The following is a 26902-nucleotide window of genomic DNA, read 5'->3' as shown; positions in this document are numbered from 1 at the left end:
TGGGCTGTCAGTGAAAATCTAATAGACGTCTACCATAGCCCAAGAATAGACGATACGTATAAGTTTAAAACAAATGAAAGCAAACACCTTGAACACCTGTTGGAATATCATACATCTTCAAGTCATTTTGGCAAAAATGGCATGTAACCAAATTCAAAGCTATTTAGGGTAAAAGTGGGTTACTCATAGCCGGTCTATATTGGGTCTACAGTTAGCCGTCATTTCAACGTCTTGGTTTTTGCTTGCTGGGTTTTAAGCATCATTTTGCAGATGCAACATACAAATGAGGGAGAATTTAACACCCTTAAGAGCCGACAAAAACAGTTTAGATGCAAGTTTAGAAATAACAGCTAAAATCTAAATATCTTTACCTTTACACTTAACTATTTGAGATGAAGAGGATATTTTGTCAGTTCTCTGTCTTAGCAGAGTAACCACAGATGTAGTTCAACAGATTAACTGTTCATTTAATGCTTGAGTACCAAAAAGCAAATGTGAGTGCTTATTTTTGTAAAATATATATATATATTTTTAAACTGTGCTTTGTATTGTTATGATATATTATCTAACATTGTACCACGGGTCTGTTGAATGCTTTATTCTGATTGGTTGAGAAATGTTTCATGGGCGTTGATTATTTTTCAATAACCGCACAGATTTAAAATGTCTTAAAAATAGGCAGCAGAGCAATAATTTTGGTAACTGTGGTATAAGAGGAATAATTGACTCTGGTCCTTTGAATTATTTAAAAATAATGCACAGCCATGATGTAACCATAGACTGTAAAAAAAATATGGACGTAGTGTCCGTGACGTCACCTATAGGTTTGTGAAGATCGTTTTTGAAGCTTAAAGTAGGCGTTGCTGTTGCTTGCCGTCACTATCTTAGCCGCGCGTCACTGCGCATCACTCGCGGATATCCGAAAATGGGTAAAGAGGCGGGACGTGGGTGAAGCTGAGGTGGCTGGTTGCTGAAACCACGCCCACCTAGCTCGACTCTAGAGACAGCAGTGGCTGTTTAACCTTCACTCAAGTGGCCACGCCCCATAATTATGCAGAACTTTAAGGCTAAATATAATTTAAACGGATTAGTTACAAATAAAATCACCCCCCTCACAGTTGTTATGAAGGGCAAAATTAGCCATACAGACCAAAAACACTTTTTGTACCAGGCTGTAACATATTATTATCTACTGTAAAGTTAGGCATTTTAACATGGAGGTCTATGGGAATTGACTTCCTTTTGGAGCCTCTAGCGGCCAGTCGATGAATTGCAGTTTAAATCACTTCTGTATTGGCTTCATCAGAGAGATCGGAAGGTTGCCCCTCGGATGTAACGGTTTAAAACCCTGGGTGTGCATTATTGTCTTATAATTCAATAGCCCGTCGTCAATTATTTTAGGTTTATCATATGTCTCCAGATATTTGCTGTATGTGGTGGGATGCGGTCGGTGCTCTGTCCGTCCATCCGGCCGAGTGTGAGAGAGCCTGTCCGGTCATGTGTTTGATTAAAAGAGGATCTTTATGAGATGTTTACCCCACCTCCACCCGAACCCCAGCCATGCTTATCAGTCCACATCCACCCACCCACCCCTCAGGAAAGAAGAAAGCGAGTGAGGGAGAGCAAAGAGAATAAAAGAAGCCCTCATTACGCTCATCCACCCCCTCCACCCTCCCCTGCCCTCCAGAGAACTATCCCTTTTCTGCACTGGTTTGATGTGTAAATGAGCACATTGAAAACCTGCAGGCCTAAAAGACGAGCTTTCCATGAAAATGTGCAAGTGGGGTTCACACATAGATCCACTTGCTCTCTCAGCGCTGATCTTTCAGTTTTACCCAGACATATATAGTACACACACAGGTGTGGGGCATTTTTAAACATTATTTTAAACTGATACATGTTTAAACATTGATCACATGTTATAAAATAAACATCTGATCATGGCCTAGACTAGATTTTCATATCCCTCATGATGTCGATGTTTGACATTGTGATTGATATAACTGCCATTAAAGGTCACGTTCTTCCTGATCCCATTTTTTAAACCCTAGTTAGTGTATAATGTTGCTATAATAGCATAAATAATACCTGTACAATGATAAAGTTCACTGCCAGGGGATATATTTTCTTTAACAGAATTCCCTTTTCAAAGCCTACAGCGAATGGCCAGTTTGGACTACAGCCCTCTACTTCCTGCTTTAATGACGTCACTAGAACAGTTTTCTGATTAAACTCCGCCCACAGGAATACGTCAGTAGCCAGCTTAGCTAACGGCAAGCTAAGCTGCTATCGAATCACAACACACTAAACAAACTACACAATCAGAACTCAATGCATATTTCTGAAGGAGGGACTTCATAGAACAAGGAAGACATCAGCACGTTTTTAGGACAGTGAAAACAGCGCTATACAGATAAGAAAATTGTGTGAAAAAATACTGTGGTTTTTTTACCCGTGAAACATGAACACGTGTTATATTGCCCACTATAAACACACACAAAGAACAGGAGCTTTACATTTTTCACTTTTTTGCAGAGACGGATAGCCAAGCTTTGAAATTGTTAATACAAGCTCCATACAGACAGAAATGAACTGATTTTTATTAAATTTGCTGTTATGAACTTCAGTATCATATCAACCAAATGTTAACCTTCATGGAAACGTAAATGTTATCTTACGGCTGATGTGATGGTAATGACAGCAGTAATGGGGACACCAATTTTTATATTAAAATAAATGACTCAGTTAAACATATAAATGCCAGTTTTATCACAGCAGACGACTGTGGGCCGGAACCACACTGGATCTGTGCCGAAGACAGCAGCTCTGGTGCGACTCTGGCCTGGAATCGTCTGCTGTCTGGGTTTTTAAAATGATTTTTAAAAAAAACTACAAATGTGAGGGTCGACCACAAAGCCATGTGGTCACCTAGTGGCCACAAAATATGAAAAATGGTAGTTTACAACTACTGCAAATTTAAGTTTAATATCATGAGAGTGGTCTTGTTAGATCTCATAAGGCATGACGAGTCAGTTGATACCAAATGGTTTTCGGTTTGCCATTTTGGTTGTCGGCCATTTTGAATTTTGTCATTAAAGGGATAGTTCGGCCAAAAATGATATTAAACCCATGATTTACTCACCCCCAAGCTGTCCGAGTTGCATGTCCATCGTTTTTCAGACAAACACATCTTCGGATATTTTATAAAATGTTTTAGATCTTTCAGTTGATTAAATGTAATGTTACGGGGTCCACGATCTTCAAGTCCAAAAAAAGTGCGTCCATCCTTCACAAAATAAATCCAAACGGCTCCAGGATGATAAACAAAGGTCTTATGAGGGTAATCCGCACAGTGTTGTTGTAGAAATTTCCATATTTAAAACTTTATTAACGAAAATAACTACCTTCCGGTAGCGCCGCCATCTTAGTCGCGTCCGCATTCAGGATGAGAGCTTACGCAGCCTACGGAGGCTACTCTGCTGCTGCTCTGTGCCCCCGCCCTCCGAATTTGTCATACGTCAATAAGAAAAGTGCGTACACTACGCTAATACTCTCTTCTGAATACAGAGGAGTCTAAGATGGTGGCGCTACACGAAGGTATTTATTTTCGTTAATAAAGTTTTTGTTTGTCATCCTGGAGCTGTTTGGATTTATTTTGTGAAGGATGGACGCACTTTTTTGGACTTAAAGGTCGTGAACCCCCTAACATTACATTTAATCAACTGAAAGATCTAAAACATTTTCTAAAATATCCAAAAATGTGTTTGTCTGAAAAACTATGTACATATGCAACTCGGACAGCTTGGGGGTGAGGAAATCATGGGTTTAATATCTTTTTTGGCCAAACTATCCCTTTAAGTTTCACGAATGCAATAACGCGCCGCTAAGAAATTTGGAATGATTCATCAGAAACATGGTCTGAGAGCACTTGCAAACCTTTAGGCCGGTGCCTCCTAGTGGTTACGAGATGTAAATAAATGAATAAACTGTTTATAGCATTTTATTAAATATCTGTCATAAGACTTCACTTTATGCATTATTTTGCTCATGCTGAGTACGGCACCAAATATGTCAGTCAAACCTACTTTCTGTCCGCCATTTTGAATTATATTTTAAAGAGGGTATGCATCAACGTCACTTTAACACATGAACATGCCCCCTTAGAAAAGAATGAGTGGCAAAACATTGAACAAAATGCCTGGGTTTAATAGAAAGTGGCAGTAACTGACAATTATAATCATTAAATTGAATTTAGTTGGCCTTGACAGCGACCCTAACAACTTGCCAAACAACCATGTATAAACGACTATTTGAAAATCTGGAATCTGGGGGTGCAAAAATCAAAATAATGAGAAAATCGCCTTTAAAGTTGTCCAAATGAAGTCCTTAGCAACACATAAAACTAATTATAAATACATTTTTTATATCTTTACAGTAGGGAATGTACAAAATATCTTTATGTAGCATGACCCTTACTAAAATTAACCATGGTTTTATTACAGTTACAAAAAATGGTTACTATAGTAAAAAAAAGTTTGCAAGGGGATCTCTACTTAATATCCTAATGATTATTGGCATTAAAAAATTGATAATTGTTTGTGACCCATACAATGTATTGTTGGCTATTGTTACAAATATACCCGTGCGACTTATGACTGGTTTTGTGGTCCAGGGTCACAAATGATATCAGATGTAAAATTTAAGCATTTTATAAACGCTTGTGTGTGTGTAACAAATGTAGTATTTTTTCAGTTCTTTCTCCTCTGAAACCCTCTTCTCTATTTCCAAATTACCTTCAATTTTTCAACCCTGAAGAACCAACAGAACTGTAAATGCCACAGTTTAGTTCAAGTCAACTCACTGAATTCAATTAAACAGGTGATAAAAACACACATTTAGCAATAAAATCTTGATGAATGTGTTGCAGTGCATTGTTTTTGGGTTATCGCCAGTGCTATCACACTCACATAAACTCAAATATTGCATTGTACACCCAAAAAAAACATAACCTACTGACTGAGTTCATTTCTAAAGCTGCCAAAGGTAAAACAGCCCAGGATTTGTTGAAAAAAAGTGGTCTCTTCGTGACAGGAAAATATGCGTGAAATATCCCCAAAATATTGTTTAAACAAACATTGAAATTTTCTGAATAACACGAAATCTACCCAGATTCCAAAACAGTGAAACAGTGCAGTCTTTGTCAGAGTTAATGTTAACGAAAGACCCCAAAAATGTTTCAGAAACGAACCACAGTAAAGAAACTTTAGTGGATTTAACAGACCATATCACGTCTACCTCATTGCTTATAACCACATCGTTCTTCTCATGTGCTTGTTCAAGTGTAACTCTCTTGTTTGTAATCGGGCACAACGTTTTGAACTCTTTGAATCCGACTGACGCGTCTTTATTAAACCACAATTAATCCACTAAACCTACATTAGATTTTACTAAGGCGTTACTGGAGACGGCACAAATACATATGGTTTCCACCACCTTGACTCAGAAGCCCCAAAATACACAAAAATAATTGCAAAAGCTTGCTTTCATTTGTCACTGTATGGGTCTGAATTCAGGTACATGGTGCATTCTCAGTGTTGCCACTAGGGGAGCAATAGCTGGAATATGTGTATCATAATATAAGGGATAAGTGTTTCTCTGTTGGCAGTTTTACTGTCATAAAACAGTTTGATCATTATTTAATACCTTAGTTACATCAGTTCTGGAAACTTTGCATTTAGATGTGTTTGTCTGATTATTATCTAATTAAATACACAAACACAGCAATTTAAAGGGCACCTATCATGTCAATTTTAAAAGATGTAATATTAGTCCCAGGTGTGACCAGAATGTGTCTGTGAAGTTTCAGCTCAAAATAACCCATAGATAATTTATTATAGCATGTCCAAAATGTCCCTATAGACCGTTTCATCGGACGCACGTGCAGTGATGTGATAAGCGTCTGGTCTGTTTTCTTGCGTGTGACTTTAAATGCAAATGAGCTACAGCTCCTCACTCCCTTTCCAACGGACAGTAAGCCCTTTTGGTTAAAATAGATCTGATTCCTGTCAATACAGTCTGAGACAATAGTATCTCACTATTGAGACATGCATAAAACTCACTGAGGTAATGCAAGACTGTCAGTCAGTGGTTGTGGGCGGGCTTTATCAGTGTGACATCACATTAACAAGAGTTATAGTCACGAAAAATGTTTATTTGTGTCCATGAAATTCAGCTTTTTTCGTGCCTTGAGCACGAATGTCTTTTTCGTGTCAGTCGCACAAATTTCTATAAATAGTTTTTCATGTCGGTGGCACGACTTTTTTGTGTCATTTTATGTATTGTTTTCTCATCATTTTTTCCTATTTTCTTACCATTGTCGCTTGGGGTTAGAATCATTTTCTGTTACATTTTTAGACATCCTAACCCAAACCCCAACTCCAATGCATAAAATGACACAAAAAAAAAAGTTGTGCCATGGACATAAAAACATTTTTTTATAAATTAATGCTGAATGACACGGAATAGACATTCATGCTCAAGGCATGAAAAAAGCTGAACTTCATGCCATGGACACAAATAAACGAATCAAATTTTTTGTGACTATAACATTGGAAATGTAGCTTGTTGTTGAAAAGGCTTCACTATTTTGAAAACAGGTACGATACTGTCATGTTTCTTAAAAAGGTGTAGTAAAATTTGCATTGACAATAATTTTAGTCATTAACCCTCTTAAGGTTTCATTATACTACATTAGTGGACAATGCACAATGGTACCACATAATAAACAATCTATTTATTTGCCAATTATTTGCATCCGTATTTGCAAACGAGTCTCTGACATTACCACAACTTTAAATGTTTTTGCCATCCGTCTAAGTGATGAATTGATTTGCATGATCTCCATATATGCGAAACTCAGTAAATCAAAGATCTGCGTCTTTAAAAATCAGCCTTTCATCTTTTCAGTCGTTCTGAAGAACCGGATTAAAAGGAACGTAAAGCTTAGCACAAATTTGCAATCTGTTTCATCATGTGGTTCAGAAGCGGCAATAAATAGCATAAGATATGCCAGGGGTTTGTCAAGAGATTTGCGAGTGCCATCTTTATGTCTTCCCCATCCCTGAGAAAACCCCTTGTTCTATTTTAGTATTTAACTGTATTCAACTGTCGCATTTTAATATCAGCGTGAGATATTGTTTGTCAACTCTTCTACGTTTTACACGTAGCCCTCAGGAGTACAGATCCATCAGTGACTGCGTTCGATTGACACGAGGTTGCTGTTTCCTCTCCCTGCTCCTCAAAGTGACGCGAGCGCACTGCGACGGCAGCCGTTTGCCGGTGTGACAAAGTGACGGGAGCTCGACGACGCCTTCCATCGTGGGTTGTCGTGAAGCATGATCACAGGCGATGTGTTATCTAGGTCAGGCGTTTTAGACACGCAGGCCTCTGCCATTTTGATTTCAGTTGCTAGGCAGCAGACCTCTCTAATCTCCAGTACCAAAGTCTCTCCAGAGAGAGCAGGAATGGGAGAGATCAACAAAGGCTGAAGCAGCAAGGGGCTGTAAACATTGCGTGTCATCGTCTGCTTTTAGAAAGAGAGCCAGGGATTGGGGGTCAATGGTGTGAAGATGCAAAAAAAGACTCTCATCTTAAAATACATCTCTGGACCTTTTAGTGATATAGCTCACACAAACTTCCTTAACATGACTGACAATTAAGATGTAACTACATTGCCATTTTTAAACTAGCTGCTTTTCAATCATTCAAGCCTTTTATGAGTATCCAAAAGTATCCAATCCCAGGTACATGCTTAGGTCTATTTACACGACAACCTTAATTTAAAAAAAATTATGCGGTTTGGCTGTAAATTTTAATTTTGGGGTCATAAAAAACGTCTCTTTAAGATAACAAAAGTTTTTGAAAAACGATGCCTTGTCGTCTTTGTGTGAACTACGTAAACGCAAATCTGTGATAACGTTGACATCATGCACGTGTGTTAATTCAGTCTAAAGGCATCCGCGAGTATAACTAAAACAACAATGGCGGCCTACAGTACATACTGTACATACAGTCAATCTAAACAAAGGAAAAACTTTTTTATTTGTCACTATACATTTTTAGTAACATTAGTTAATGCTACATACACACCAAATGCGTTGCTCGCTCTAGATCACTCGCGGGATTTAACTTTGTATCATGCAAATTTTTAGCTGGAGTTGAATATTTTCCACTTGCGCTCAGGCGCGTTTGAGGCAAGTAGTGCGTGTTTTCGCAACAATCGCGCCGCCCAATTCGCGTTATTCGCATCGCCCCGCGCGAGGACGCATTTGATCGCGTCTTTGCATTGACTTTGTATGTAATCTACTCGCGCAAATCGTTGAACTTGCGTTTGGTGTGTATGCCCCATTAGACAATATGCATGTTGACACCCAAGACTACTCTCAAGACCCTTTTTTTTTTGTTTCAGGTGACAACTCAAAGCAGATGACTGTCCAGCGAAGTCAGCGAATCTGGTGTGGATCTGGTGCGGATCAGGTGCAGCTCTGGCCCAGAGTCATCTGCTCTCTGGTTCAGCATCAGGGGCTTGATAAGAGATTAAACTAGCCAAACTATCTCCTTGGTTTCTCTCTTTTCTCTGTCTCTAGAGATCACTCACATATTCTCTATATATATGTGTGAGTGGAAAGTGAGGCCAAGAGAGATCGAGAGCATGCGCTTGATGATGCACTTTAATCTTTTTTTTCTGTTTCATGAAAACGTGGTTCAAAGCAGACTATTTTAAAGCCATGAAGCGCACATCAGTTAAAACTGCATTCAAAGGGAACTGAATTCACTTTAAACTGCACCACTGTCTCTCTGTACTTATTTCACATCAATTTAACAATGGATTGCAGCAGGAAAATATATAAAGACATTTTAAGGCATTATGACACTCAACTATACTGAATTTTACTGTACTATACAGTCAACAGTCTTTAAATGAGAAAATGATCTCAATCCACTCTCTATTTAACATTAATGTTATCTAGAAGAAACATTTAAGATATTAAAGCAATTTCACTTTGATTTGTTTTGTGGGTTAAAGTTCATGCATGAGAGTGAAGTCATCTCATCAAACAGACATGCGCTCATATCCGAGTGAACGCTGATGATGGATATCCAGTCCTCCTCACATTGCACCTCCCTCTTTTTCATTTAAAGCCAACTTTAAATCCACTAAAGTTTATTATCTTCATTGTCAAGGTCAGAGTTGCAAGAATCTGTTATGAGCACAAAACTTATTTTATTGCACAGACATTTTGGACAAAGATAGCGTCCTTAACAACATTAAAAGATAATGTTGTACTCCCTGACTGTTCATGTTTTAAATAATTGTACACATTTTGCAACTTTGTTTCAGAAATTTGAAACAGGTTTCATAGGTTTTAAAATATGCAGAGATGTTGTTCACTTTAAACACTGCAAAATGTGACTTTCTTACTTAGTATTTTTGTCTTGTTTTCAGGAGAAATATCTAAAAATTCTTAAATTAAGATGCTTTTTCTTGATGAGAAAAATGACCTAAGAAAATAAGTCTAGTTTATAGACAAAAAATATACAATTTAAGTAAATTTAAGCTTAAAACAAGTAAAAATATCTGCCAATGGGGTGAGAAAAAAAATCTAAAAATACGTTTTCTTTTTTCTTAAACACTTAATTTAAGCAAAAATTTCTCACCCCATTGGCAGATAATTTTGCCCCTTTTTAAGCACAAATTCACTTAAATTATTAGTTTTTGTCTAAAAACTATTTTCTTGCTCATCAAGAAAATACATCTTGAATTAAGAATTTTTTGATATTTCTTCTGAAAACAAGACAAAAATACTAAGTAAGAAAGGCTTTTTTTTTATTTGGCATCCAGCATTTTATAGTGGTGTCTGAAATCTGAGTGAACAACTTCATTCCCTACATTCGTTCACTACTTTTTACCCACAATGCACTCTGATTTTGAAGGTACATTTGATGTACACTCGCTCACTCACTATTTCTCATGATACAGCAGGAGATGGACGCATAACTGGAATCAGCTATAGGATACTGACAGTCAACATCACAAATTTACGTTTATACAATTTTCTTAGTTCTGTTTAGTTTTTAAAAATAAGCACATTTTGTGTGATACCTTTTATTTAAAATATAATACTATTAAAACTAAAATTAAATATAATTAATAAATGCAATAGTAAATAAACATGACAAGCAGTTGTTTTGTTTTCTTTATTATCAACTAATACAATAAACAATGTGACAAATAGTAAGAAAGTAAACTGTACAGTTTCACAGTATAATCCATTAAGCCTTACACAGGTGTAAGGGTGTGACGAATCTCTGCGACAGGTATTTACGTCTAGGGCTGGGTATTGGCAAGGGCCTCACTATACATATCACGATACAAGATGATACGTTGCATGTTTTGGTACATTGCAATACTTTTTCTTTTTTTTTCATATTAAAAATGTAAAAAAGTGCTTCCACACGTCGACTTTAAAAGCTGCAGATTTTCTGCCATTTTCTCACTCCCGCTAACTTCTGAGACATTGGTTGAATGGCCATATATGACAGACAACTGGACAGCGACAACTACAGCAGCGGCGGAGGAGGTTGTTTGATGCACACAGAGGGATTTGATGGTTTAAAAAAAAATTGATAGTAGAGATTGTAATATCGATACACTATCATGGAAAAATGTATCACGGTATCGATATTTTGCACAGCCTTATTTGTGTCAAAAATCGTTCACTCATTTTATTTGCCCCTTTACCATACAGTGGACTCAATTGTCTTCTGCTATATAGGAAATAGTGAATGAGTGACCAGTTTCAGACACAGCATTAGTCTTGTTTTCAGTAGAAATATCTAAAAAAAAACCTTAAATCAAAATGCATTTTCTTGATAAGCATGAAGAAAATAGGTCTAGTTTTTAGGCAAAAAAAATATAAAATATAAGTGAATTTGTTCACTCAAAAAATTTTTGCCAATTTCTCCATTTCCCCAGATTTTTTGAGTGAACAAATGGGGAGAAAAAAAATCTTAAAATAAGTAAACTTTTTTCATAAACATTTAATTTAAGAAAAAATCAAGAAAAATGTTCTTACCCCTTTGGCAGATATTTTATAATTATTATTATTAAAAAAAAATTATATATATATATATATATATATATATATATAATTTTTTTATATATAATATATATATATATTTGCTCATCAAGAAAATGCTAATTAATTTTTAGATATTTGTAATGAAAACAAGACAAAAAACACAAAGAAAAAAATCATATTGCAGTGAAAATTAACAATGGATTAATGGATATATTTTTATAGAAGACGACTCCGGGGCAGATTCGTGCAGAAATCAGCAGCTCCTGTGCAGATCCGGTGCGGATCCGGCCCGGCGCCGTCTGCTGTCTGAGCAGTTTTGTGAAAGTTTTATTGTGCTAAATTATTGCACTGCAAAAAATATTTTCAAGAAAAACAAATCTTAGTAAAAATTTGCTTACCCCATTGGCAGATTTTTTTGCTTGTTTTATGCACAAAAGCACTCAAATTTGATATTTTTGGTCTTAAATCTAGACTTATTTTCTTGGGTCTTGTTGCTCATCAAGAATTTTTTTTTTTTGATATTTTTACTGAAAACATTTAAATAATTTTTTTGCAAGACTTTGTTCATTTTTAGCAATAAGCACTAAATAAGCAAACATTAAAATTAAATAGACAAAATATCTTAAATAAAAAAGTAAAAACAGAATCAGTGCACTGCAAAAAAATAATTTTTGAGAAAAAAAATTCTTAGTATTTTTGTCTTGTTTTTAGTAAAAATTTAAAAAAATTCAAAATGCTTTTTCTTGATAAGCATGAAGAAAATAGGTCTAGTTTTTAGGCAAAAAAATATAAAATATAAGTGAATTTGTTCACTCAAAAAAAATCAACAAAGTGAACAAATGGGGAGAAAAAAATCTTAAACTAAGTTAACTTTTTTCATAAACATTTAATTTAAGAAAAAATCAAAAATGTTCTTACCCCTTTGGCAGATATTTTATAATTATTATTATTAAAAAAATTTTTTTTGCTTTATTTAAGAACAAATTCACTTATATATTTTCTTGATGAGGAAATATATATATATATATATATATATATATATATATATATATATATATATATATATTTGCTCATCAAGAAAATGCTAATTAATTTTTAGATATTTGTAATGAAAACAAGACAAAAAACACAAAGAAAAAAGTCATATTGCAGTGAAAATTAACATAAGGGATTAATGGATATATTTTTATAGAAGACGACTCCAGGGCAGATTCGTACAGAAATCAGCAGCTCCTGTGCAGATCCGGTGCGGATCCGGCCCGGCGCCGTCTGCTGTCTGAGCAGTTTTGTGAAAGTTTTATTGTGCTAAATTATTGCACTGCAAAAAATTATTTTCAAGAAAAACAAATCTTAGTAAAAATTTGCTTACCCCATTGGCAGATTTTTTTGCTTGTTTTATGCACAAAAGCACTCAAATTTGATATTTTTGGTCTTAAATCTAGACTTATTTTCTTGGGTCTTGTTGCTCATCAAGATTTTTTTTTTTATATTTTTACTGAAAACATTTAAATAATTTTTTTGCAGTGTGAAACCCTGACTTTGTTCATTTTTAGCAATAAGCACTAAATAAGCAAACATTAAAATTAAATAGACAAAATATCTTAAATAAAAAAGTAAAAACAGAATCAGTGCACTGCAAAAAAATTATTTTCGAGAAAAAAAATTCTTAGTATTTTTGTCTTGTTTTTAGTAAAAATTAAAAAAAATGCAAAAAAACCCAAGAAAATAAGTCTAGTTTTTATACCAAAAATATCAAATGTAAGGGATTTTGTGCAAAAAACAAGCAAAAAAATCTGCCAATGGGGTAAGCAAAAAGATCTTGAACATTTTTCTTAAACACTAATTTCAAGAAAAATTCAAGAAAAATTTGCTTTACCCATTAGCAGATTTTTTTGCTTGTTTCAAATGTTGGTACTTTGTAGTTTTTGACAATCAAATATTTAACTTTGGTAACAGTTTTAAATATTTTGGCTTTGTGTAACTACAAAATTTTGATCTTTTCTGACTATTTGTTTAAAACAGTTAAAAATGTCAAACCTCTAAAGTGGTACAGGCCAAACCCACCATTTTTAAGCATTTGCTGGGTTTGAATGTACCTACCTTTGATAATTTAATGTTAGACAATTAACTACCCTTACAATTCTCTCAAAAAACAATACCCAGACACTTGCACACATCTAATACCAAAATAACACCATACAAACATGAACTGGCATAAATCAGTAATATTATAGCAATATGTTGGTGAGATCATCTTTGTGAATGCCTCACAGCGTGCGTAAAAAAGACATAGAGACATAGAGAGAGCTGAGGGACTTTCATGTCCTATTCACCCATTCATTCACTCACCCATTTCTTTCAGGCTCTTGTTGTGGGGAACCGTGTAGGGGTGTAGATAATGCTATTAGAGAAGTTTATAATGAAGTTAACCCTCTCTTTTCCACTTCATTCTAACATCGGCCATTATTTCACCAAAACCCTTGAAGAGAAGAGAGGGGGTCGGAGGTCAAACTGTATGTGTATGGTGAGAAACGGTACGTATGGACCTTTGTAATTAAGCAGAGCTTCTATAGTAGTAATAGAGGCTTACACACAGACAAATATAAGTGAACTCACTTTGGAGTTAGCAGACAAAGTTGTTATGAGCAATAAACACAACTGTAACGTAACAGTGGCTGAAAACACAACACTGTAGTCATGTAGTGACACTTACATACAATATTTATAAATATTTGTAATTCACAATATACTTAAATGTCCGGTAAACATTATACACGCATACACAATGTTTCCTAACATTTTAAGAGCTTTAAAATACTAAACATGTATGTTATAATAGTGCTTAGGTGTTGTTCGTCTTCATACATTTTCTGAACAGCTCCCCCGCTGAAGAAGATCTTTTGCCGAACGCTGATCCCCTGCAGTGCAGTATAGGATGTAAAGGGAGTCTCTCATTTAAAACGCAACCCATGAAGACCTCTGTGCACAGTGACCTGTAAAATGTGCTGTGTGGAGTTCAATACGATGCTATGGGGTGGATGTTGACGTCTTTATGTCCCCTCTTCCAGAGAATAGTCCCATTTCTATGGTAAAAGACTGAAATACGGTCCTATTCATCTGGAAAGTTCTCATTTTGCTCTTAATTCTTTGTGCATCGATCATCATCTTTATCTGCGCCTTCCTTCAAAACAAAGGTTTGGAGAATGTTCATATAATTCAAACAATCAGAACAAAAGAAATCTGTAAACAATGCTTATTTCAGACCTTCCTATAATTTACCGGCCTTAACTTCACTGCAAAAAATGACTTTGTTCTTAGTTAGTATTTTTGTCTTGTTTTTAAGTACAAATATCCAAACATTCGGATGGATATACAATAAGTCTAGTTTTTAAAATATCAAATTTAAGTGATTTTGTGCTTAAAACAAGCTAAATTATCTGCCAATGGGGTGAGAAAAAAAATCTTAAAATAAGATTAATTTTTTCTTAAACACTTTTCCCAGATTTTTGCTTGTTTTAAGCACAAATTCACTAAAATTGTATAAAAACTAGACTTATTTTCTTTGGTCATTTTGCTCATCAAGAAAATACATCTTAATTTAAGAATTTTTAGATATTTCCACTGAAAACACACAAATGACTCAACCTTTATCTTCTTTTTTTCTGGGTTCTTATTTAAATATCAATGTATATTTAAAGGGACACTCCACTTTTAAAAAAATTTAAAAAATATTTTCCAGCTCCCCTAGAGTTAAACATTTGATTTTTACCGTTTTAGAATCCATTCAGTCGATCTCCGGGTCTGGCGCTAGCACTTTTAGCATAGCTTAGCATAATCCATTGAATGTGATTAGACCATTAGCATCGCGCTTAAAAATAACCAAAGAGTTTCAATATTTTTCTTCTTTAAAACTTGACTTCTGTTCTGTAGTTACATCATGTACTAAGACTGACAGAAAATTAAAAGTTGCTAGGAACTATACTCTCATTCTAGCGTAATAATCAAGGACTATGATATTATGCAGTGCCCGAAAATAGTCCCCTGATATTGAAAGTTACCAAAGTGGCTATTTCCGGGTGCTGCGTATTATCATTGCCTCATGAAGAGTATTTAAAAGAGAAGTTTAAAATAGGAAAAAAAATTGAGCGTGATGCTAATGGTCTTATCAGATTCAATTGATTGTGCTAAGCTATGCTAAAAGTGCTAGCGCCAGACCCGGAGATCGACTGAATGGAACGGTAAAACTCTGATGTTTAACTCTAGAGGAGCTGGAAAATGAGCATATTTTCAGAAAGAATTGAGTGTCCTTTTAAGTTGCATTTATGTTTATGCGGTTTTTAAGATTAACATTTACTATTATGAATGAAAAAAATTATTTTATGAATTGTTAGCTGGCTCTCCTGATTTTGCCAAGTAATTAATGTCCTTAGGACAACATAACTTTTCAATCAACCAATCAGATTTCAGAAATAAATGTACAGTTTAAGCTACAACCAGGATTAGCTGCCATTGTTTTTCACCCATCATTTCCATCTGATTTTAGGGTTCAGTTATGGTTAGGAATGGAGTGTAGAGTTTAGTTTTCTCCTGCAAAAATCTGCAGATCCAATCAGCGAACAGATGGGTGTGGCTAAAAACAATGATGTTGAGGTCGTGCGTCAGTTTGAGTTGTAGTTCAGTAATGGCAGCGGAGAAAGACGTGAGAAAAGCTATTCTGTCCGTTGTTGCAAAACTGCCGAATATACAGAAGTTAAAGCCGGAGCAAGAACCAGGTTTGCTAAGTTTTGTTTGTCTGATTATTCGGACTTGTTGTTTCCGGACGGTTTCGGCGCATGATATACCGACCACACGTTAGCTATCGCCTATGGCAGCTCCAGAGTGACTCTGGGCAGATCCAATAGTTTTAAACTTCAACAGAGGACCCTCCTTAACGGAAGTAACGCTTTGCAATAGAGCGTGGCCAGACTCTCTGTACAAATGAAATGAATGTACGAGAGTCTGGTTGGACCAGGCTACTGTTAAGTTTTTTACATTAATGCATTTGCAACATGTTTACATTGCTTCTATCATAAAGCTAGAATACCATAGTAACTAGGAGTAGGATTATTGATACACATTGATACAGTTCTGAAGTAAATGTGTAAAATATTATTTCCGTTTAATCATTTCTGTTATACTGCTATTCTTAGTAAATAGCTTATATCAGTTGCCCCGCCCACTCATCTCTGTTCTTCTCACAGCGTCCACGCCCATTTAAGTAGCATTTTTCAAAATGACAGTAAGGTAGACTGGAACTGAAACAGTGAAAGAGAAAGAGAGAAAATAATTGACAGCACAACTGAGTTTCGATTTCATTGCGATCCGTGATTGCATTTCATCGGCAAATTTGCATTTTAAAGGACACCCCCAAAAACGGCACATTTTTGCTCACACCTACAAGTGGCAATTTTAATTTTAACATGCTATAATAAATTATCTATCTGAGCTAAATCTTCACATGCATACTCTGGTGACAACGAAGACTTATTTCACATTTTTAAAATTCTCATATAATGTCCCCTTTAAATGAATGATAAGTGAGCCCATTAAACCCAAAGACTGTAATTGTATTGATGGTGCCAGCATTTATCTACTATAAGCTGACAGATCTATCTGTTTGATTGATATTTAGTGATATTTGTATTGTTTTTGGCCTAATTCATTTCTCATTCATCTCTCTCCGTCCAGACCAAAGCCCCGCTCCATGCCAGGACATTACAAACACAGATACGCACTATCTTTTGTACCATTGAGTATAAACCTGTTAACATGCTGACCTGGCTCAAATCTGCTGAATCTCTTGGCATAGTTCACGAATCCTTCAAAGGCAAATTGTTGAGTAAGTGCATACGTTTAGCTATAAATGTCCAACAGTCGTTAAAACGTAGAGTACAAACATCTGCAACTTGTGTTGCGTGCACAACAACAACTTGTTCTGTTTTCCCAGGTAAGTTTATTTGGAGGCAAGCGACGGTGACCTTTGATCTTTTCCGCGGGGCTCCCAGGTTCCCAGGGCGAGGCTGCGTGAGAGCGGCGTTCTCTCCTGTCGCGTTTTACGCCGCTAAGCCGGACATGACTCGCCATTCTGTACTAATTACACCTTTCCTGATCTTCTTTATGAGCTGTGTTTGCTTTGTGCGCTGCATCTGGCTCTGTTTACCGCGGAGCACGGTTGCTCGTAAAGGCCGCCTGCTCCGTATGGGGCCGTGTCAGCATTAATGCCCATTAGCGATTCCCAAACCTCAGACTATACACTAACCGCAAAAAAGCGCCTGAGACAGCTCTGATACACAAGAGGGAACATCTTACTTTAAATATAACATCATAAGCAACCGATTTGATGGATTCTCGCAGCACCAACGGCTTTACAGATTCACTCGCATCTGTGTTTTGCTTGGCTCGGTTACAGGGTCAGTACAGTAATGGTCTCCTGTCTTCTTTCTGCAACTTTATCATATCCTCTGAATCACAGTTTACAGGAGAGGCCGCAGGGAGACAAGCGTGTATGTGTGCACGCAACCATGTGTGATCCTGTGAAAGTGTAAGTTTGGATACAAAAGAGAAGAGGGCTGGTATGCCGAGAGAGAACTCGGGCTAAGCCCGTCAGAAAACACGAGATGAATTCTGCTGAAGTCTCAAGTGTCATAAAGGCGGCGTTGGGCCAGGGGTGTGTGAGTGTCTGTGGGTGTATGATACGGTCAGGGATTAACAGCTGGTATAAAAGTCTCAGGGCTGCTACACGCACACAAAACAAACGCAAACACTCTCCGTGTAACACAATCGAATCTGTGGCAAGAGATCGGCTACTAAAATAAATGTAACAGTGAGAGAGAGAGTGTGTGTATTTATATTTGCAGACTTAAAAGTCTTGCAGTTAGCACGCATAGAAAAAGAATATAGAGACAAAGTAGACATTTTCAATATGAAGGATATTCTGGTGCATAGAAATGAGGCCTTTGAGGACCTCTGCACACTGGACCAAGTCAAACTAGTTTACCCTAAATCTTTATGATATTTTAGATATCATAAATGTAGATTTTGTTGGTGCCCCTCACAAGGGGGCCTGTTCACATGGCCCTTGCTGAATGGGCCCACCTCCATGTTTATGTATAAAGTGTGGTGCTACGTGGTTGCACATAGAATAAGTGGTTGTATTACAAGGTTTGTTTATGCAAAAAAAAATTTTTTGTCATTATGTACTCACCCCCTTGTTGTGTAAACCCCTTTTTAGCTTTATTTGTTTTTCCGATCCAAAACGCAAGTTTTTTTTTAAGTGTTGTTTTGTGTTTTCTGATATCAGTGGGAGAGGATGGTGACCAGTGGCAGCCGGTGACTCGATGCGAAGTTCGTCACAACATGAATTTATCCAGTCATGTGTGTTGCTCGTCATGTCAAAATATGAGTTTGGCGCCTGATATGAACCTAGTGCATCATGTGTCATGTCAAAATACAGTGGTTTATGCTAAATTTATTTTTGAAAATATACATTGATATAAATGTTAAAACTATATATATATATTACAAAATGTATTTCAATGGCAAGCAAAAATATTTCTAATTTTACAACTCATATGGCAGGAAATGTATTCTGGGACAAAATATATTTTAAATATATGCTAAATACATAATTTTCTAATTGTATAAAGTATTATTTTAATCACAATTTTAACCTTTGCAAACCTGGTATGTTTACAGGTTAGTAACATAAACATAAAGTTTTTTTTCCAATGCGAGGTGAATATAATTATTTTTTTAAATATATTTCAAAATATACAAAACATGGACGCAAAATTTTGATATTTTGGATATTTTGAAATATAAAAAAATATTAAAATTATAAAATTAAATTTAAATTATAAAATATTTTTATATTTTCTTTTTCTATGCGTGCTAACTGCAAGACTTTTTAGTCTGCAAATATAAATACACACACTCTCTCTGTGTGATTCAGCTATGTGTGATTCGTAATCATGTTTTGTATAAGTAATTTATTAACTTTACGCAGTACAAAAGTGGAAAGGGTACAGTATATAATATCTAAATAATAAAATGATTTAACAACGTTCTAACTACATAAATCATAACACAGTTTTGTAGGAATTGTAATAAGGTGCTAAGAAAACTACCCATGAGGAGTTTTTTCAGCAAATGGAATCACACGGGGGTAGAATTGCCAGGGGGGACCGAATTGCTCATGACACCGGCATAAATGTTTTGGTGTGCACGCCCCCTATAGTCAGTAGAATGTCTGGTAGGAAACCATCGCATTAAAGTGTTAGTAGCCCTTATGGCAAGAAATATTTTTTTTATATTGAAATTATAATTTATAAGCCATGATTACTACACTTTTAATATTAAAAAAATACATTTCGTAAGGTATGTTAAAAATTTACAAAAATAAAAGTATTGTTTTTGTAAAGCAGATGATGACACAAAAGTACTGGCGTGTCTGCAACATGAATATTCTGCCCTACAAAGGCAAAAGGCAGTAACTTTGTTTTTTGGTCAAAAATTACTTATTGATATTTTTGAGATATTCAAAACCTCCTTTATTATTTGCATTAGTATCTTGAGTCAATTTTATGTTTTTTCGAGAAAATAAAAATAAAGAAGAAATTAACTGACAACTGAAGAAGTCTAAACTTTAAAGTAATTTTTCTCAGTTTCACACTCTAGCGTGTTAAGGTCTTTTGCCTTTGTAGGGCAGTATTAGTTTATTATATTATTTTTTGTTAACTTTTATGTAAACAAAAAATTTATGCTTCTATTTTGTACAATGCAATTAGCTTGCTAGACCGCTAACGCAGACGAGATATCGCAATGACAAATTTTTGACCAGGCATTAGTGCTAGGTACCAATCGGGGTCCTAGGGGGGACCAAATTGCCAGGGGGGACCGAATTGCTCATGACACCGGCAACTGGTGTATGTTTTCAATCGTTTCCAATGGAAGCGCAATGTTTTTTCTGCGCTGAAAGCCGGCGCTCTGCGGCTTTTTCCCTTTGCATAACAACAACCCAAAATTGGGTCAATTTTAACCCAGCATGTTTTCTGTCCAATATTTACCCAGCCATTTTTAGAGTGCACGTGACATTTTTTTAAAAGTCCAAAGTTAAACTTTTTTTACTATAACGACTAACAAATTAATGCATCACCTGGATTATATGGTATGAATTTTGGCATTATTAAAGGTCCACTCTGTAGATTTTTTGCCAACAGCCCCGTCCACAGCTCGCAATCGCATAGTAAAGCTACGGTAGCCACCACATGAAAAACACGTCATCATCTGAGACAATGTAGAGCAGTTTGTTCGTTTAGGGCTACTGTAGAAACATGACTGCGATTTTCATGTAAGGAGACCCTCGGTGTATGGAGATAAAAATGTCTCATTCTAAGGTAATAAAAAAAATACAGTTCATTATGTAAAGTCTTTATACACCACTGATAATATAGTTATGTGTAATATATTGCATTTCTGTCAAGAGATTCTTCTAAAAGTTACACAATGCGCCTTTAAATGATGCTATTGAATGAAACCCAAAAACTCAAAACAAAGCTTTTCTTAAATAATGACAAATGTTTAATTTTTCCATGAAAGCAATCTTCAAGGTGGCATTTTTAAGACATTAGCCATGTCCCAATTCGAAGGCCAGATCCTTCAAAGGTCACATACTTTGAATGCGAGGACTCGTTCTTTGAAGGTCACAGCCTCCGAAGTCTATGAAGAGAACTGAAATGAGACTACTAGCCCAGTGGTTCCCAAACTTTTTCAGCCTGTGGCCCCCCTTGTGTACGGTGCATTCCTTCGCGGCCCCCCAAAGAAAACTTTTGACAAAAAAATGTTCTAAAACTCAACATTTTAATAAAAAAACATTAAATTATACAAAAAAGTTGTGCTTTTGGTTAGTAGCCTTATATTTTTAGGTTTAATTACACAGAATTCATGATAAATGAATGTATTTCATAAAATGTCATAAAACTGGGGCCCCCCTGGCACCATCTCGCGGCCCCCAGTTTGAAAACCACTGTACTAGCCTATGTAATGTGTCACCTGCTGTACGCGGTTCTGATTTATTAAAATAAATATGGAACCAAATTTTTTTTATTTTATTTTAGAAAATATGACATGTTGATGTAGATTATACTAACCAACGAAAATCGAATTAACCAACCTTAGAAATATACAAAAATAAAACATTCATTAAAACATTAAAATAGTATTAATACAAAACAGTGACCAGGAGTATTTTTCTCCAAAATACACACTTTTATTTAACGGAGGTCTAAATGTTTATTTTAAAATATCACGCCATTATGTTTAGCCGTTACATGCGTGTTTTGAATCTCAGGATAGCTTAGGCTGTAAAGGATCCATTCGTTCTATCCTTCACAGCTCGGGGAAAGAAGGATGCATGGATCGCATTTTAAGCATCTTTCGAATTAGGACAGCACAATAATTCTTACGCCCCATTCAGACCACCAGTGACAAGCAGTAGCAGAGCGACGCAATCTCATTCATTTCAATGGAAGCTTTGGCGACTTCCGGCGGCGCGAGCAAAAGTGACCTTTGGTGACCGGATGGGGCGTGTCCAGCGACGCAAGAAAGTTAAGAAAAGTTTAACTTTATGCAAATGATGAGTGATTTTCGGGAGTGACTTCCAATCGCCCTTGCAAAAATAAACCATTGTTTTAGTTAAAACCATAGTTACTATAGTAAAACCATCCTTTTGCTAATAGTAATCAATACACCAGTTTATTTTCGTAAAGTGGGGGGGTACATATTATCCTTTTCTTGTCAGTAAGAGACGGGTGACACACAGCCAGAAAGTCGCTGGTGGTCTGAACGAGGCGTAGGAATGTAGTCTTCAAATTGGGACACAGCTATTGCCATGCAATTGCTCTGGTCAGGTTTGGCCTGTAAGGTTGATAGGTGTTTGCTTACAAATCACAAATACTGCCCGCCCCCACGTCTCTGTAATATTCTGGTTCCTGAGGTCAAATCACTTAGAAAACTAATAGCACAGCTCTTCTTAACAACTACTGATGCTTGACTGTTATTTCTCCCACTAACATCTGGCCTTGCCGGGGACACCAGGGTAACAGGCATGAAGCTCTGTGTGTGTGTGTTTAAACAGTGCCATTAGGTGTGTGGTTTCAGTGTAGGAGTGCTGTGCGTAGGACAGGGGTTAAAGGATCCAGACCCCAATTTATCTGGGGTGTTAGTTTTTAATTAAAAGTGTAAGTGATGCCCCGCAGTGAGGGCAGTGCATGTCTGTGTTTGTCTACCGAATTGGTGTCAGATGAGATTATGGGATGGCATATGTCCGTGTGTGTGTGCTCAAGTGGCTACACTTGAAGGGTGCGAAATCACCTCTCTGCTCCTTATTTCTCCTCCATCTCGCTTCTGTTTGTTTTTTCTTCCCCGGCCGAGCGGAACACCGTCACGGTTTCACACAGAAACACTTTTGTCCCAAAGCCTCCTCCTTTCTCTCCATGTCTCTATCCACAAATAAATGAGCAGAGGAACAGAGTAAGCGATGATGTGGCCCGCATCAATAACGTTCTATATTAATACGATTCGTTACACACACACTATTAATATTAAATAACCCTCGGTATAGCAGACGAACCGCACAGAGTCTTTATTGTTGCTGAGGTTGTGTAAATGTTACAGATCCAATTTGGAAAGCCATCCATCACCACGTCTCTCCGTATTGTGTGCTCTTGGGGATGAAACTGAGTTTTCCCATGCGCTCTCATGTGAGTGGGCTTCTGTGTGAGTAAGTGGTGCACACCGGTGCGGTTGGAGCAGTGAAGTTCGGTGCGTGCGGATGGAAAGGGGGTCTTCAATCGACTCATTCAGAGAAATGTGTTTTTAAAGAGACTCACACTCATACAGGCTGTTAACACGACCATTTAAAGTGTTCATACCATAGTGGATATACTTGTTGATCTTGTTAAAAAAGATATCATTCAATAAGTCAATTATGAGATAATTTTGACATTTGGGTGAACTGTTCCTCGTGTGTTAACCTGGCACGTTTCTTACGAGATGTTTACATAAAAACATTCCTGCATTCTTTTGAAAATACATGGAATTACGCATGATCCCTCCAACATTTCGACGCTTGTGTTGAGGTGAGGCGCTGTATTAAAGTTGTCCCGACAGAGGTGCTTTGTCTCACCCTGGCTGTGCCCAGGTCGGTTCTCCTGTTGCTCGGGCTGCAGCCTCCATCAGCCCTGTCTGGGTATGATTACCTTCACATCTGTAATGGATTACAAGTCCCTCAACCATTCAAAGAGGCTTTTATGGGCTCGCAGGTCCCTTAACACACACTAATTCACACTCATGAGAAGTCCAACAGCACAAACACACTACTCACTGAAATTATCCTATGCAAACAGATACCTTTACAAGAAAAGAAAAATCACAGACACACGCATGAACTGAAAGGTCTAGGTTCCGTAGGCTTAAATGTGCATAAAATCCTCACTTTTCCTGTAGGCCTTACTAGACAGCTGCTTCTGTCTGTTGCTTTAATGGCATGTTTGTGCTACTCTATGTGTGTGTTCGTTTCTATTGTCACATACTTTAACGTCTTCATCTTTAATTCCTCTTAACCGTGCTGCAAACACACACAGTGCTAAGTTCTGTCTCAATCTGTATAATAATACAGAATATAGCAGAACTATATCACTTTATATGTGATATTACCTGTATAATGTAAAGAACATGCTGTGAAAATATTGAATTCATACAAAGAAATCAGAACATTTAAGTATACAAGTTGAGTCATAATAAATAAAGTGAAATGACACAGGGAATAAGTATGAACAGAACAAGGTGCAAACTGGCATAGAAAGCCAGGAGATCACCTAAGATCTGTCAGTATTCTGAGAGAAACCCTGACCCTATCAGTACTAATTGATATTAGCTGCTTTAGTCCTAAATAATGGCCTATAAAGGCTTCTCATTACCCAGGAGTCACACAGGCAAGACTTCATGATGGGTAAAAGCAAAGAACTCTCTCAAGATCTTCATAAAGCTTATAGTTGAAAAGCATTTTGATGGGAATGGTTATAGGCGCATTTCCAGAATGCTGAATATTCCTGTGAGCACTGTGGGGGCCATTATCCGGAAATGGAAAGAGCATCACTTCACCATAAACTGGCCACGATCAGGTGCTCCATGTAAGATCCCTGTCCGAGGAGTGCAAAGAATAATCAGGAGAGTTCTCCAAGAGCCAGAAACCACTCGGGCAGAACTTCAGAAAGACCTTGCATCAGCAGGTACTGTTGTTTCAAAGACAACCATAAGCAATGCACTGAACCACCATGGCATCCATGCACGCTTACCATGCAAGACTCCATTGCTGAACAAAAAGCATTAAAGCTCGGTTAAAGTTTGTGAAAGAGCATTTGGAGAAGCCTGTGGATTAATGGGAGACTATAGTATGGACAGATGAAAGCTAAATTGAACTTTTTGGCAGTCATTCTACACACCATGTTGGAGAAGATATGGCACTGCCCACCACTCCAAGAACACCATACCAACAGTTAAGTTTGGGGGTGGAAGCATCATGGTTTGGGGCTGCTTTTCAGCAAGGGGTACTGGCAGTCTTCATATTATTGAATGCAGGATGAATGGAGAAATGTACCGGGAGATTCTGGATAAAAATCCAAATGCTGCCATCTACCAGAAAGCTGAAAATGAAAAGAGGGTGGATATTTCAGCAAGACAATGATCCCAAACACAAGGCCAAGGAAACAATAAAGTGGTTTCAAAGAAAGAAAATCAAGTTGCTTGAATGGCCCAGTCAATCACCTGGCCTAAATCCCATAGAAAATCTATGGAGAGAACTGAAGATCAAAGTTCATAAAAGAGGCCCAAGGAACCTTCAAGATTTAAAGACCATTTGTGTGAAAGAATGGGCCAGAATCACTCCTAAGCAATGCAGACTACTGGTCTCTACATACAAAAGCGTCTAGAAGCTGCAAAAACCAAGGCTTTTCTACAAAGTATTAAATAAAGTGTGTTTAATACTTATTCCCTGTGTCAAATTTCACTTTATTTATTATGACTCAACTTGAATACTTAAACGTTCTGATTTCTTTGTATGAACTCAATATTTGGCTTGATGGCTACATCTGCTCGAAATTTTGTGTCAATAGCCCACTTAGAAATCCCCTTACTGATAAAAATGCTGATGTGTTAAATACTTATTTTCCCGCTGTACATTTTTTGATGATTTGAATGTACACAAAATCTAGTATGCATACAAGTACGGAAAGGTGCAGACATCATCTAAACATCTTCATTTTTAAAGATTCGGACGAACACAAAATCTAGTATGCATACAAGTATGGAAAGGCACAAACATCATCTGCACATTTACAGGTTTTTTTATGCACATTTCTCAATTGCAATTTTATGTGGACAGATAAGAAAAATGCTCAAGCCTTTTTTTTTTAAACTTGAAAACAAACACCAAATGTTTTTGATCTTCAAAAGGGAACCAGGAGTGAGACAGATTTTATACTTTCAGACATTTTGTAGCAAACTCATTGAGCAAAAGCGGGTCATTACTGGTGGCATTTAGCCTTGAAGTTCTGCCAAAAAGATATTTTAAACATGATATAAAAAAACTGATGGACCAAAAATGATATTAAAGTGTGCTTTCAGTGAGGCCTTCACCTGCTGGCAATGTCAACATATAATTCAATCAGGAACATTGGCAGGTGTTTAAAAGGAGCATCAGTGCTCACTGTAGCTGCTATTTTTCTCTAAATGTTCCCATTTGGCACTTCCCATCTCAGGCACCTCACCTTGTTCCCTCTCATGCATTACCGTCATTTACACGTACGCACGTTATTGTATCGTCAGGGCCGCGTCTGTCTTCACGCTTTCTGCTCTTCCAACGTCCTCGCTTTCCAAGTGCTTGAAATATTCATTTCTATCTCAGCTTTTAGCCCTCAGCGGAAAGTCTGGAGCCAGGCTGGCTGAGCAGCGACGTGAGGAAGGCCAATTACCTTCTGCCACCCGAGACGTCCAACAAAAACACCAGTGTGTGTAATTAAAGAATGAATGGAGTACCTCTTTCGCTTTCATGATTAGGGCCCCATTACGCGTGGACAGGAGGCGCAGCGGGGGCCGGTCCGGGAGCACGAGTTAAGACAAGCGTCTTTCATGGGATACGAGACAAAAACCTCTTCAGAATATGACAGCTGCACTTTAACATGTCCAGTGTTCCTCAAAGTCAGGCTTTGAGATGAGCGAGATGCTTTGTAGTACTTGGGGATCATTCAAAATTCATTGTGCGTCTAGCAAAGAATACACGCAATTAGAAGGCAACGTTTTATTTTAAACCTATGGTGCCTTAAAGCTCCCGTTCTTCCTGTGCTTTTGAAACTTTGATTGTGTTTACTGTAGTGATGTGCGATTTCGAAGCACGCTTCATGAGGCTTTAAAACATTTACAAATCTTTTGTTTTTTTAATCATTGGTTCGGAGCTTGTTTTAAACTGGCCAAAGTCACGTGATTTTAGCAAACGAGGCTTCATTACGTCATAACTGTTTCGATAATTCGACGATTCACCGCTAGGGGGAGTTAATCACAAATGACCAGTGTAGGTGGTGAACTCGGGTCAGTTTGATTATAAAAGTTCTTGAAACATTTATCCTTCTGACTAATAACACTACAAATTTGTCTACTTTTTGTTTACA

The sequence above is a fragment of the Paramisgurnus dabryanus genome, chromosome 9 (assembly GCF_030506205.2).
Source record: "Paramisgurnus dabryanus chromosome 9, PD_genome_1.1, whole genome shotgun sequence".
Taxonomy (NCBI): Eukaryota; Metazoa; Chordata; class Actinopteri; order Cypriniformes; family Cobitidae; genus Paramisgurnus; species Paramisgurnus dabryanus.
This window is presented reverse-complemented; position numbering follows the sequence as displayed.